The sequence below is a fragment of the Globicephala melas genome, chromosome 17 (genome assembly GCF_963455315.2).
Source record: "Globicephala melas chromosome 17, mGloMel1.2, whole genome shotgun sequence".
NCBI lineage: Eukaryota > Metazoa > Chordata > Mammalia > Artiodactyla > Delphinidae > Globicephala > Globicephala melas.
This window is the reverse complement of record NC_083330.1, coordinates 70547574-70559386: the sequence shown is the minus strand read 5'-3', so window position 1 is coordinate 70559386 and position 11813 is coordinate 70547574.

The window sequence follows — 11813 nt, the reverse complement described above, 5'->3', positions numbered from 1 at the left end:
CAAGTACTTGCATATAGACATATATGGTGGGAGTTATACTCAATATTTTGTAATAATCTATAAGGGAAAAGAATCTAAAAAGGATATATATATATATATATATATATATATATCTCACTTGCTGTACACCTGAAACTAACACAACACTGTAAATAAACTATATGTCAATAAGTTTAAAAATTACATATGGTAATGCATATGTATATATAATGTAATGTATATGTATACATGTGTATGATATTATAATCAGAAAGATAAATAAATGTGGTAAATTAAAGAGCTAGAATTCATTCTTAGAACCTTCAAATTCCAAACACTGTACACTTGAATACAGAGCACTGCAACTCTGTTTTCTCATTTGACTGGTTTTCAAGGTTGTTGGCTTTTTCTAAAATACTGGCTGTATTGGGGTGGAGTTAAGTGTTTCTTAGAATAGCTTTCTATTCTTGGAGTCCTTTCTGTCTGCTTAAGCTTTTCCGTACTTCTTAGGGGTCACCAAAATCATTACTTTAATTATACATCAGTGGTCATTTCCACTTGAAAAAGAGTCCTTTTTAAGGGAAAGATCACTTGATCTCTTTAATGTTCTGAATTTGCCGGCTCTCCATCCAGTATCAGAAACCCCAAAGAGAGGTTATTTGCAGCAAAGTAGGATTGAGGATATATACAATAAGCCAAAAAATTGGAAGATAGTTTTGAAACTTAACTTCTTAACATCAAACAAAGAAAAGGTTGGCCTTCACTGGAGAGTGATTCAAATTCAAGCTCAACATAGAGTGAACATCTCTCATAATAATATAACTTGAATATCAAGATACATTCACCTGAAGCATCATATTTCACAATTATACTTGTGACCTTCAGACTCATTCCTGGGACTGAACTAGCTGAGATTATTTTTCCATCCCACATTCCTCCTGCCTGAGAGCTCTATTCTCTTTGATGCTATCACATCAGGGCCACTGTTTCCCTTATGTAAGCGCAGCTACTTGCCCTTTGGCTTCCTCAGAGGAGTGATAGGAGGAATTGTAAACATCCTTATGCAGTTTAACTACCAATGATACCAAACATTTTGTTTCAGACTTTATTGAAATTTGGGCCCAAACTATAGGGAATAACAATAAAGGGGGTTAAAGGCAACTTGAAACTTGCAAACTATTCTTCAAGATTATGGAAAAACCTAAAAAGAAACCCTTATTACTAAGAGTATTCTCTTGGATTATCTTAGCTCCTCCGCTTACTCTCTGAGGTTTCCCTCTCCTCTTCTCCCCCCCCCACCCTCCTCCAATAGAAAGAGCTCCTCTTCCACCCCTGTAGTTTGAATCTACGTACATGCACATAAACACATGCACACATGTATGTGCGTGCACACACACACAGAGACACACACATAAACACATGTGACGCATTAAGCATACCCTATGTGCTATCTCTTTCTTAGCCGTAAGGCAATTTGCAAAGCACAGTAATTTTCTAGTCACACATTTCCCAATGTCAGAGTTATTGGGTCTAACTTCTCAGCAGGAGGGGTTTAGGAGTCCAGATCCATGTGTAACTTGATGCTCAAGTCCAGTGGAAGAGTCCAAGCTGGGCTCTGACACTCCAGAGTCCTCTAAGCCTTCTTAGTTTGTACAAAGCAAAAAATATATATCTTCATTCTTCTGGAAAAGTTCTGACAGTGCCTTGAGTAAATGATATACCCAGCTTCCAAGAACAAGCAAAATATTTCAGACTAGTAAATTCTAAATCTGTATTAATGTAGAGAAACATTTTCCCAATGGAAATGGAATGGAATGGAATATGGTCTGAAACTATTTCCCGTGCTTTCAACAAAGGTAAAAAAAAAAGTATGTGTAAGGGGAGAGAGAGAGAAGAAAAAAGAAAAACAAATAAAGGGGACAATTTAGACACAGATGGATGAACCAATTTAATGAAATTGAGAGGATGGAAGAGAAAAGGGAAGGTAGGAAGGGAACTAACATTTTTTAAGCAGTTATTATGTGCTCAGACCAGATGCATTTATCAGTGTTTGATAACATATTTCGTATACATTGAAATCCTTTGTGGTAGATACTGTAATTCTCATTTTATATGAGACAAAAATTGTACTACAAAAAAATGCGGATCCTGAGATCAGTTTTGATGGTAAATCACACCTTTGTGGAGTGTTTGTTTTCAGAGTGTATCACCTACTGTCTACAGCCTTTTGTAAGTTGATTCATTGAATTCCCATTGTATACAGTTATTTAACTCCTTTAATTCAGGAATCTTTGGAAGATGAATTCAAATTTGATCATTACAGTAAACCACCAAGATGGGAAATGAATATTTTCTGGAAGCAAGTGGAGAATTCTGAATAAGATTGTTTTCCGATCACATGAGTGAAGGCAATTTTTTTTTTTTCTCCAAGAAATGTTTGCATTTTAGCTAACAGTTCCATTGAGGGATATGCTGATCATCTCTGAAAGGAGAAAAATAATCACAGCCCACAGCCCAAGACACTCAGAAGTTATTTGCCATTTCCACCAGTGTGACTATTCCCAGGGGATGTCATTCCTTCATTGGTTCCTTTTTAAACTCTTCATTAATTAATGTCAGCTCCTCCTTCCTGGGCTCTGCTCCTCCCCTGGGTGTGATTAGATCTGTTCTACTAATTTTAAGGTCTTCATCTTTTCCACTCTTTTCCCTATTTCCTCCATATTCTTGGTTCCATTCATTGGTTTCAGTTTTTATCTTTTTCTATAAGGACAGGAAAATGTAACTGAGATATCTTTTCCCAGCCTAGTTATTGCCCCTGGCTATATCTAAGATTGCAGTTGGATCCAGTTATTTTTATTTTAAATCAATATTCAAAAGAAGGATTCCAGGAGTTCATATACTAGAAATCGTGATCATTTTGCAGATATGTGTGGTACAGTCTGATTATCATTCTCACAAATAATTTTTGGATAAATTCATTAACATTTGTCGAGCACCTGTTATTTCTCTGTACTGTGCTGGGCATCTTTACATAAGTGATCTTATTTAATTGCATCAAGAAACCTCTATGCTGGGAGTTGACATCTTGATTTTATAATGAAGGTTACTGAAGCTAATATCTGCCCAAGGTATGTCAGTGGCAAATGCTGAGTATGGAATGCAAACCTAGAGCTGCCTAACTCCCGAGCCTGTTTACTTTCTTTCTACTATAACCATATTGCTTCAAATTTACGCCATCTTACAAATTGAACCTCTAGCTAACACTTGGCCAAGCTTTCAATATCCTCAGTACATGGTGATTATTAGAAAGAGTGAGTAATGTGTAAGAAACAAAGCTTAGTCTCAAGATGTTATGAGCATTTCCCCTTTTCAGATGGTCAGAATATAACACATAATAAGTGCTCAGTGAATATTAGTTGAGCTCCACCTCTTCTTGATTGTAGTTACGGTAGCACATTAACTTCTGTATCCAACCCAGTAACTGGCACAGGGCCGGACTCTGGAGAAATACTCCAGAGAGATGTGTCGTTGGTTAATGTATTCATATTCCCTTCTAAGTGCAAGCTCTATACAGGACAAGCTCTGTAGCTCACATGCCTGTCTACCCCTCGAAACTGGACATCTTCCCATTTGTTCAGCTTCATCCTTTAGACCCTCCAACTTTTTCTCTTGAGTTTTTTATGTTCTTTCTTAACTCTGGGCTTTGCATATGCAAGTCTTTTGCTGGGAATGCCTTTATCCTCTTTACCCTTTATCCAACTGATAAACTCTAACTCTTTTAAACTAGTAAACTTCACTCCGCTCAGGCCTCAAATCCTCAGGCAGGAATTTTTTGCTCCTTGCAGAGTTCATACATGGCTCCATGCCACTTTTTTTTAATCTATCGTGAACATTTGTTTTCTCATTCACATCTCAACTCAACTATGAGCTTCTCACAGGCGCACACCTTATTATATTGATCATTCTATTCCCAGCACCTTGTATAATTCTGGTGCAGGATGGGTGCTCAATGACTGTTAGGTGAATGAGCAATCATATCATCTTTCCTCCATTTCTTTGATATAGTTGAACCTCAATATGTTAGACGTTTTTATCACTTGGATTTATATATCTAATAGTCCAAATCATACCCACTCTTCTCTGACATAATCAATATATCAGTAAATACAGAGGCAATTATATTAATAGCTACATTTATTGAGCACCTATTATATGACACAATAACCATTTTGCAGATAGCATTTAATGTATGTAAAGTTAATGGAGTAGTGCTTTTCATGATAGAGTTATTGTGGCTACCTAAATTAAGAGGAAATATTTACTTGCAAAGACATTTAAAGAAGGTGAAGTGCGGGCTTCCCTGGTGGTGCAGTGGTTGAGAGTCCGCCTGCCGATGCAGGGGACACGGGTTCGTGCCCCGGTCTGGGAAGATCCCACATGCCGTGGAGCGGCTGGGCCCGTGAGCCATGGCCGCTGAGCCTGCGCGTCCGGAACCTGTGCTCCGCAACGGGAGAGGCCACAACAGTGAGAGGCCCGCATACCGCATAAAAAAAAAAGTGAAGTGCTACATGTGTGTACAGAGAATTCCTTTTTTGACACCTCCTCCTTTGTATTAGTCTGACAAAAAGAACATGTCTATCTATATCTATCTATAGATGTAGATAGATAAATAGATGATAGATAGATATAGATATAGATAGATAGATAGATAGATAGATAGATAGATAGATAGATAGATATAGATAGATAGATAGATTTAGGTTCTGTTTAGAGAAGGAGAGAGGGAAAGAGAGGGAGATTTATTATGAAGAATTGTCTCATGTTATTATGGAGGCTGAGAATCCCATGATCTGCCATATACAAGCTGGAGAAAAAGCTGGGGTGAGACTTAGGAAAGCTGGTAGGGTAGTTTCAGTCTGAGTCTGGAGGCCTGAGAGCCAGGAGCAATGATGGTTTAAGTCCCAGTTCCAGGGCAGAAGACCAAGACTGATAGTCTAGCTCAACAGTCAGGCAGAGAGAGAGAATTCTCCCTGCCTCCGCATTTTTGTTCTTTTCAGGCCCTTAATGGATTGTATGATGTCCACTGACATTGGGAAGGATAACCTTCTTACCTCAGCCTACTGTTTCAAGTGCTAATCTCTTCAGGAAACACCCTAACAGACACACTCAGAAATAATATTTCTGATATCTAGGCACCTGGTGACCCAGTCAAGTTGACACATAAAATTAACCATCACAGCCTTATTTACAAAATTTCCACGCTTCCCACCTCTGTCCCTAAGTAGAGAATAAGTCTCTGTTTATTTAGGTCATTGTTAAATCTTCCCAGAGCAACCTGAGCTAGAAACTTGACTCTGTTACTTTGATTACTTGACCCCCTCTAAGCCTCAGTACTCTGTGTCTAAACCAGGAATAACACTTAATTAACAGTTTACATAAGACAAATTCAGGTGAAACATCCAACACAATATGCGGCATATGGCTGGATCACAGTAAGTATTTTGTTTCCCCTATATTCATCCTTTTCATACTCCCTGTTACAATTATCTGGATTTATCCTCTGGATCCAATACAGATTTCTTCTTTCCACTTACAGGAAGCTTTGCTTTTATTTTTAACACAGAGTTGTGCACTAATGCATTTCCTCAGGAGAAGTGCTCTGGTTAATATTATCCTGAGTGGTAAGTGTAAGGGTAGAATTGGATTGCACAGTAATAATGCATTCACGTCTTCAATTATTAATAAGTGGCCGAGCAATTAACAAGTCAAGGTACATTTGCTGGGAAGTGGATGATGGTAATGTTTTTATTCACTGATCAGAGCCGCAATTTCTAAATTTCATCTGACCATCCACAAGTACAGGATATTCTGCTCCCAGGGGCATCTCATCGTGATCCATTTTTATACTCAGCGAGGCTTAACAAGTTATTTTGAAATCCCAGAGCTCTCAGATGGTATTTTATTTGCTTGCACTCACTCATTTTCCAGAGAGCGTTAATAGCACCATACAACAGCAGGCTTGACACGGTGCAATACTGGCATAACGAGCCGGCAGGTATTCATTAACCCCACACGTGTGGGCAGTTGAAGCTATGGCATCTGGGAAAATGCATGTTAAAATTTTGTTTTGTTTTACATGATTAAAGAATCAAAGAGTAGCTAATGGTTATCAAGGCTTCTTAACACTGAGTGCATTCAGGACTAGGAAATTAGAATGAATGAGTGAAGCAGGCCAGGTGTAGAAGACACTAGGAACTAAAAAGGTAGTGCGACAGTGGTTAACAGGAAAGTGTGTGACCCATCTGAAGGGATAACTAGTACTCAGCACTTAGGGGATATTGGACTTCTAAAAGAGAAACCAGACGTCTGAATTTCTTATGCAGCATCTCTCACTTTTTCAATGTTGGCAGCTAATTTGTTTTTAGCAAAACTGTGCAGGGCAAACAAAGTATATTTGCAGGCTTTTAAATGTTTGATTTTAAATGCATCAAAGATCAGATGGGTGTATCTGTTATTGTTTCTCCATAGACTGTGAAGAGAAAAATTACAGAGCATTTTGTTTTCCTTCTTGGTCAATGATTTTATTCTTCTCTACATGCTTGTGCTTGATGGTTCAAATAACTACCCAAGAGCAGGGGTTTCTGCTTTTCCACTTCTTTCCACTGCAAAAAACACAAACAAAACAAAACCAAAAAAAGTACAAGACTGTCCCATTATTTTCCTCGCCTCTGGGCATCTTACTTAGGAGAGTACCCCTGCCTGAAATAGCATTCCACTCATTCTTCTCTTCACCCCTCTGTTTCCGAATCAGCCAGTCGTTATTTTCACAAGCCTTCCTTCCTCTCTTCCCCTACAGCTGTCTCAGGGAGGTAGTGCAGGGTGTTGGTGAAGAGCTCAGGTTTTGGATTAGGCTGACCTGGGTTTGATTCACAGATTAATCACTTAATAGGTATGAGGGTGGCTTCATTGTCATAAACTCTCTAAGTCTCGGTGTTATTGGCTGTCAAGTGGGGCTGAGTGTGCCCAAACCATGGGATTACTCTTTTAAAGGAGAGGACTGTACAGTACCATGCAGAGCTTCTAGCACAAAATTGCTTAGAAACTGTTGTTTTGTGTGCTTATGCACATGTATGATATATGTAATTTAGTGTGACAAGTACAATAATATATGTAATGTGTAATATATTATAGTACTCACAGAAAATACCGATTATACCTCTTTTCCCTCTCAGTATCTCCTCTTGGGTATCTGAGAGTATGTCTTTTTCAATTCTGTAACCTCAGTTCTCAACAAAGTACCTGGCCCAAACTAGGCATTCGGTGAAAAATGAGACGTTTACTACCCTGCCTGGAATGCAAGTCTCTGGGGGCCACTAGGATAATGTCCAGTCTCCTTTCTTGGTACCTGTTCATCATTAATTTTTGAAAGTTCTTTTTCTCTATTTTTCCTTTGGGTCTAATTGGGGAATAGAGAGAGGAAGATAGGACCAAATCAGTAAAAGAAGAATCAAGAGAAAGAAGAAGAAATAAGAGAGTTTATAGGCTTTGGTAAGAAAAAAGTTGAGTAAGATCTGAAACGATGAATTGGAAGAGGTTGAATGAAAAGAAAAAGAGACAAAGAAAATAAGAAGTGGGAGGAAAAACGGAGGGATAGAATGTTGGTTAGGATTAGCTAGGTTATGCCGTGGTAATAAACCACTCCAGAGCCTCAGGGGCTTATAGCAACTAAGGTTTATCTCTCGCTGCATGTCCGTGTGGGTCACCTACAGCTCTGCTCTACACGTTCCTTCTTTCAAGACTGAGGCTGATGGAGCATCACCTTCTGGAACATTGCCAGTCTCATGGGGGGCGGGGGAGAAATGTTTTAAATAATTAATGGCTTTTAAAGGCCCAGACAACTTGGAAATACATTAGTTTTCTTGAGATTCATTGACCAAAGTGTGTCTTTGTCACTCCTGGCTTCAACACTGTGGAAGGTCTAATGATCCCCAGGGAGCAGGGGTCTGAAAAATTTGAAGAGTAATATAATCTATACAGATGTAGAAAGAGGAAAACATGTTGAGTGACAGAAGTTTTAGGAAAATCAAAGAAATACTTGGGGAGGGGTAGGAAGGTAGATGAAGAAAGATGAAAGTCAGGAGATGAAATAAAAGTTGAAGTGGAACAGATATAAACCAGGAGAGAAGAGGATGAAGAATAGAGGCCTCCCAGGGTTGAGCTGATGGTAATATTCCTATATTGTGTGATGCAGGGAATAAGCACAGGCAGACCTAGGCTAGTGTTGTGCTGAACTTCAAAGCCTAGGTTCCTTTACTTAATCCTCAGGGTCCTCCGTTTATCCACCTGCATTTATGGCTCCTATCTCATAGTTGTTGAAAGAATTTAATAACGTAAATAAATGTATAAATAGATGTGGATTGGGGCTTTTTCTGTTACCCTGGGAATTGTGGACTAGGGTTACCAGTTAAGGAAAAATGCTGCTAAGCACGCCACATCCATGCTGATGAGGTGGGGGGAAAATCTGGCTACCAGCGGTCACCATTATAAACCACACCCTTGCCGGCATATGTAGTATAGTAGGGAGCGGGCAGGTAGAGCCAGACCAAGAATGTTTGTCCTTCCAGAAATACAGCTTTCACAGACAGAGGCCTTTTCTTTCCTAGGTGCATCTACCCCTTTCCCAAAGTGCCAAAGTTTTCAGTGTGGTTGAGGGTACCTTGCAAGCAAGGAGAATGCAGGCATTATGTGTCCTGGATAGATGCTTCCCAAGTTGCGGAATTATTATTCTCTTTTCACAGACAAAGAAACTGAGGCTCAGAGTACAGAGATCACTTAGAGTGTAACAGGGGAAACACAATTCCAGCCAAAGTAGACAGATTTTATAGGCCTTCCCGTCACTGTGATGCTTTCTGGCCTTCCTAGCCAAAGGAGGAATGGTAATTGGATCCACCTTCAAATGTATCTGGGTCCACATTACTGAGGCCAGCCTGAGAAGGCCTCTGGCCCGTTTGAGAAGGATCCTGATCTTGACAATGGCACCAATGCCTAGTTCTTCTTTTACATTCTTTATATGATGATCTGAGAGTCGTTTTCATGCTTCTGCTCTTTCTAAAAGTTTCAGCTTACCTTGGAAGATAATATAGCCAACTACTAGTCAGCATGAATTTCTCTCTCTCTTTCTGTGTGTGTGTGTGTGTGTGTGTGTGTGTAGTTTATAATATATTAATATATATAGTAGAGTATGTATAATTAATAATTCATACATATGTCAGCACAAATTACACACTATATATATCCTAGTTTAAAATAATTAGTCTGTGGACTTTGCCAAATGAAAGTGTACTTATTTCTTCAGTTGTAGAGAATGGTAATGTTTAACAATGAAAAGAAAAATCCTTGCTTTTAGAAAACAATTTTAAAATTGGATTAAACTGTACTTCTTGAGTGTTTTAATTTGGGAACAATAAGTGGTTACCCCCAAATGATCTTGTCAGTTTCTTTTCCTTCTCTATCTTTTGTTGTTTTTATCACAGGCTAGTTCATTCACTGGTGTGATGGAAATTTTGGGAGAAAGAGTTTGAGATCAGGCTCCCCAGAAATCTCTCTGACCTGGCTAGAAATCAGAAGTCCAAACACAGAAAAAAATATAATCAATGAATCCAGTTGTTAGAGACCACTTTCTACTTTCCCCTAGTCATCTACATTACAAAGGATGAAATTAAATTTGAACCTGTTTTAAATTATTATTTTAAAAATTTCTTGGCTAGCCAGGGAAAGCTACTTCTGTGAAGTTCTTGGAAAAACAAAATTGTGCTCAGCACCTGCAGTGTAGAGATAAACAACAGGCTTTGCAGGAATATATTGAATCGAACTATTCTTAGCTGCTTCAGGTTTGGTTTCTATCCCCACTCCTCAAAAAAAAAAAAAAAAGAAAAGAAACAAAGAAGAAAATAATTGTGGAGAGAAATGGAAACAACATAATCCCTGAATTCCTTTTTCTTACTAGGCAGCAATAGTTCCTTGAATGTCTGCAAGGTAGGAGAAAACACTCAAACCATATGGCCACTCTTGGTCAGAAATAAATGTTTCTAAAACCTGCAACAAAATGAATCATCTGTATGTTAATTGTGTGAGTAGCAGAGCTGCAAACTGACCGGCTAAGAGGGACAAAGCAGTAAAGTAAGTAATTGAGTGAAGAGACCCTGGATTAAGAAAATCCTTGCATGCTTTTTAATCACATTATCCCCGACTTTTACTACCTTATGATCCAGCAATCCCACTCCTGGGTACATATTCAAAGGAAATGAAACTGCTACCTTGAAGAGATATCTGTACTGCCATGTACATTGCAGCATTATTCGCAATAACCAAGACATGCATGCAACCAAGTATCTGTCAACAGATTAATGGTTAAAGAAGGTGTAGTATATGTCCATTCAAAGGAATACTATTCAGCCATGAAAAGAAAGAAATTCTGCTAGTTGCAACAGCAGGAATGGACTTTGAGGGTGTTAGGGTAAGTGAAATACATCAGACAGAGAAAGACAAACACTGCCTGATCTCACTAAAATGTAAAATCTAAAAAAGCCAAACTCATAGAAAAAGAGAGTAGAATGTTGGTGACTTCCCAAAGGCTGGAAGGTAGGGGAAGTGGACCAATATTGGTCAAAGGGTACAAAGATGAATAAGTCCTGGGAACTAACGTACAGCATGATGACTATAGTTGACAATACTGTATTAAATACTTAAAAGTTCTTAAGAGACTAGATCTTAAATGTTCTCACCACACACACACAAATGGTAATTATGTGAGATTGATGGATGTGTTAATTAACCTTATTGTGGTTAATTATTTCACAATATATACATGTATCAAACCGTCACATTGTACTCCTTAAATTTACACGATATTGTAAGGTCAATTATATCTCAGTAAAGCTGGAACACATCTCTGTTGACTTCTGGTAGACTTATAGTACTAACAGATAGTTCTGTACTCTAAAAAAATAATGTAAGTATAGAAATTAACAGCATTTGACACTTGAGTGCAGGGAGCATAGGCAATAAATTGGAGCACTGTATCAGCTGTTGCTATGTCCCAATCCATTCCCAAAATTAGTGACTCAGTGACTAAACAACCATTAATTTAGTTTATAATTTTGTGGGTCAGTAATCTGGGCTGGTGTCAGCTGGACAGTTCTACGTTTGGCTGAGTTTACTCTTAGATTTTCAGCCAGTTAATGTGTTGGCTGGGATGATGTTGAGAGGATGATACATGAGTGGAAAATGGCCAAGGCTGAGTTTGAGTCTCGTTGCTGCTGTTTATTACTTGTGTGAACTGCAGGCACACTCGTTTTCTTACCCATAAAATGGAGATGAAAATATCTGCACAACTTTGTTGCTAAGATTAAAATGGGAGATGCAGGTGAAATAGCTTTATAAAATATATATTTTATAAATTTAAAAATATTTAAAAAAAATACTTAGTTATTTTTGCCCATGTACATGAAGTAAAAACTGACAGAAATAGATAATTCATTAATAGTTGGAGTCATCAATATTCCACTTTTAATAGTGGCCATAACCGTTAAATAGAGGATCAACAAAATAGAAGACAAATTACACTATAAACCCAAAAGACATACAATCATAAGCGAATGCTATGGACAGGTATATGCAAACAAATAGGACAACCTAGAAGAAATGGACCTATGCACCCCAATGTCATAGTGACATTATTCACAATTGCCAAAACGTGAAAGAAACCCGTGTCCATAGACAGATGAATGGATAAAGCAAAGTGGTATGTATATACAATGGAATATCAGCCATAA